Source organism: Dioscorea cayenensis, chromosome 20 (genome assembly GCF_009730915.1).
Source record: "Dioscorea cayenensis subsp. rotundata cultivar TDr96_F1 chromosome 20, TDr96_F1_v2_PseudoChromosome.rev07_lg8_w22 25.fasta, whole genome shotgun sequence".
NCBI classification, from domain to species: domain Eukaryota; kingdom Viridiplantae; phylum Streptophyta; class Magnoliopsida; order Dioscoreales; family Dioscoreaceae; genus Dioscorea; species Dioscorea cayenensis.
In genome coordinates, this window is record NC_052490.1 from 21,598,088 (window position 1) to 21,601,714 (window position 3,627).

Here is a 3,627-nt window from a genome sequence, read left to right on the forward strand (position 1 = left end):
GGCCGTGTGTAAATTACCCACGCCGGTGCGCCCGACCCACAGGGGCAGCCACACACTCCTGTGCTCTCTCTGTTCAACTGAGAGAATTCTCTAAGTGTTCCACACGCCCGTGCGGAAAATCCGCATGGCCGTGGACATTCACAAGCTCAAATCACAGTGGCATTCACACGCCCTTGTGTGCTCTCAGGATAAAGAAGGGATCGTCTGCAGAACTCACACAGGCGTGTGGAAAATACGCACGCCCGTGTGTATATCACATTGTTGCCCACAGGGGCGAGTTCACGCCCCTGTGTGCTCTCAGGAAAATGTGGTAAGTTTCTGCAAAACGATGCATGCCCATGCGATAATCGCAGGGTCGCTCAAAGGGGTGAGTTCACGCCCCTGTGTCTTCTCTGGATGAGCTCGCAATAGCTCCCTCACCCGGGCGTGTGGAAATTCCACACGCCCGTGTGTCTCTCTCGGATGCCTTGAAAAAAACCTCGCAGTGCTCGCAGAAATTTTTCTCGAACATGTTACACATCTCGTGAGCCCCGCCCTATTATGCAACAAATACCAAATGAAAAACAATAAAAACAAGCTCAAGCGACCAAATCTTCGCAACTCCTCATGAAAAACACACGATGAAATATAAATCCACCAAGATGAATGCAACACAACTAGATTAAAATGATGACACCAACACTCAACAATTTATTCATGTAACATAACTACAACTAACAAAAACAATAAGCACTTGGGTTGCCTCACAAGAAGCGCTTGTTTTACGTCACTAAGCTTGACGTACCTTGTCTTACCTCACGGGGGTTCATAGATGAAGGTTGCCCTCTTACCCATGGCATGGAAGCATGATGAGCAAAGTCTCTTGAGAGTAGAGGATGAATTGTCGGGTTTGGGACCACCTAGCAATGGTTCATGGAACTCACTCGGCTTGGGCACACCTCCAACAGTCTTGGAGTGTTTCCGGTGGCGTCTCCTTCCCCTCTTCATTTTTCGGATCACCTTCTTCAGGATCCTCGGGGTAGATGGTACTTCTTGGTTCGAGCCAAGCATCATTACTTCTTCAATCTCCTCCTCTTGGTCGAACAAACCCTCATACGGGTCAGGATTAAACATTTCCTGCACATATTCATCAATAATCTCATCAGTAGTGTCTAGAAAATATAATGTGTCGTCAAAGTCAAGAGAATTCCGCATGGCTTCAGCGAGGCGGTATGTGAGCTTGTCATCTCCAACTCTCAACGTTAGCTCCCCGCCATCCATGTCAATCAAAGCCTTGGAAGTCTGCAAGAACGGCCTCCCAAGTATCAATGGCACATCCGCATCCTCATCGACGTCTAGCACCACAAAGTCAACAGGAAATATATACTTGTCAACCTTGACAAGCACATCTTCGATGATGCCCCTCGGATGTCGCACCGTTCGGTCCGCCAATTGTAAAGTCATCCGAGTGGGCCTAGGTTCTCCTAAACCTAGCTTCTGAAAGAAGGTGTATGGAATGACATTGATGCTTGCCCCTGAATCTGCCAATGCCAATTCTTTACCTAGATTGCCAATGTTACACGGAATGATGAAGCTCCCCGGGTCTTTCTTCTTATTCGGCATGTTCTTTTGCAAAACCGCCGAGCAAGATGCATCTAGGATCACGGAAGCACTCTTCTTTAACTTTCTCTTGTTGGTCAACAAATCTTTCAAGAATTTAGCATACTTAGGCATTTGAGCCAATGCCTCAACAAAAGGAATGTTAATGTGGAGTTGCTTGAATAGACTTAGGAACTTCTTGTATTGATCATCCGCTTGGTCATTCCTCAACCTTGAGGGATATGGAATTCTTGGCTTGAAGGGTGGAGGTGCCACCTTCTTCTCTTTGCTCGGTCCTTCTCCTACCTGTATGACCTCGGGTACATGCACATTGAGCTTCTCACTCGGGAGCTTGCCTTCAACCTCGCGGCCACTTCGCAAAGTGATCGCTTTTAATTGCTCTCTAGGATTCGTCTCTGTATTGCTCGGTAAGCTCCCTTGTGGTCGTTCCGCTAGAGACTTCGCAATTTGCCCAACTTGGTTCTCAAGATTGTGCAAGGACGCAGTGTGATTGCGAAGTGTGGCCTCAACTGATTCAAACCTTGAATTCAAAGATTGCACGAATCTGGTCAAGGCCTTCTCTAAGTCATTCATGCGGGTCTCCAATCCATTAACTCTCTTCTCAACATTTGGGGCTTGTTGTTGTTGTTGGAAACCCGGCGGCCCCATGGCCTTCTGTGGACCTTGGTTGCTCCATGAAAAATTTGGATGATTCTTCCAACCCGAATTGCAGGTGTTGCTATATGGATTCCCTTGGTTCCTCATTGCATTACCCACAAAATTAACGTTCTCCACCGAAGATATATCACCAATAGAGATCGGGCAATCGGAGGAGGCATGTCCTCCTCCACATCCGTTACATGTTGTCACGGCCGCCACTCTGTTCGAAGCTATAACATCTACCTTCTTACCCAATGCTTCAACTTAAGCCGCCAATGACGTTACCTCATCTATCTAATGGTGGCTGGTCACTTTCTTCTTCTCCCTCGCATTCCACTGGTAGCTATTTAGACCCATTTCTTCAATAAGTTGTTGGCATGCCTCGGGAGTCTTGCTACCTAAGATATCTCCTGCTGCCGCATCCAAAAGTTGCCTTGTACTTGGATTCAAACCGTAGTAAAAGGTTTGGATAATCATCCACTCCGGGAATCCGTGTTGTGGGCATTTGCACAGGAGCTCCTTGAACCTTTCCCACGTCTCAAATAGAGACTCCAATTCCGACTGTACAAAGGACGAGATCTCATTCCTTAGCTTTGTAGATTTTCCGGGAGGGAAATAACGGCCAAAAAAAGCTTCTACCATCTCCTCTCATGTGGTGATCGAGGCTTTAGGTAATGAGTGTAGCCACTGCTTCGCTCTCCCCTTTAGAGAAAATGGGAAGGCTCTCAACTTGATGGCATCATCCGTCACTCCGTTAATCTTGAGCATATCACACACCTCAAGAAAGTTCTCTATGTGACTGTTTGGATCCTCATCGGCCAAACTATTGAACTGTGCGGACTGCTGTAACATATGGATGAATGCCGGCTTTAGCTCAAAGTTCTGAGCTGTAATAGGGGGACTCACAATGCTCGATTGTGTCCCCCAAACTGAAGGTCTAGCATAATCAGAGAGTGTCCTCTGCTGCTCATTCTGTTCTGCCATATTGCCTGAACCTTCAACTTCCAAATCAGCTAGATTAGACAGTTCTTCCACAGGTCCTTTTCCTTTTCTTCTAAGTGTTCTTTCAAGCTTGAGATCTCCTTCAATCAATATTTTGGGGTTCCCTCGGGTCATTAACCTGAAGCTGCACAAAAGAAAGAAAACAAATCAGAAAGATGATAGAAAAGAAGATGTGAAATAGAATAAATGAATGAATAGCTAAGAAAACAAAAGTGCAAAGTATCTCTAAACGCCTACTCCCCGACAACGACACCAAAAACTTGACATGCTGCTCCGCAAGTGCACGGAGTTGTCGAACTAATAATCCCCAGGTGAGTGGGGGTATCGTATCCACAGGGAGAAGGGAGTAAAAATACTTAGATTGCTTCTTAACTAGGTGAAAGATGG

At 46.4% G+C, this 3,627-nt stretch overlaps 1 non-coding gene across 1 annotated transcript; it reads left to right on the forward strand.

Annotated features, from left to right (window-relative positions):
* Positions 1-2,725: 2,725 nt before the first annotated feature.
* Positions 2,726-2,832, forward strand: LOC120252056. The gene has a single exon (XR_005533608.1). It is a non-coding gene; the product is annotated as a small nucleolar RNA R71 (small nucleolar RNA).
* Positions 2,833-3,627: the final 795 nt, after the last annotated feature.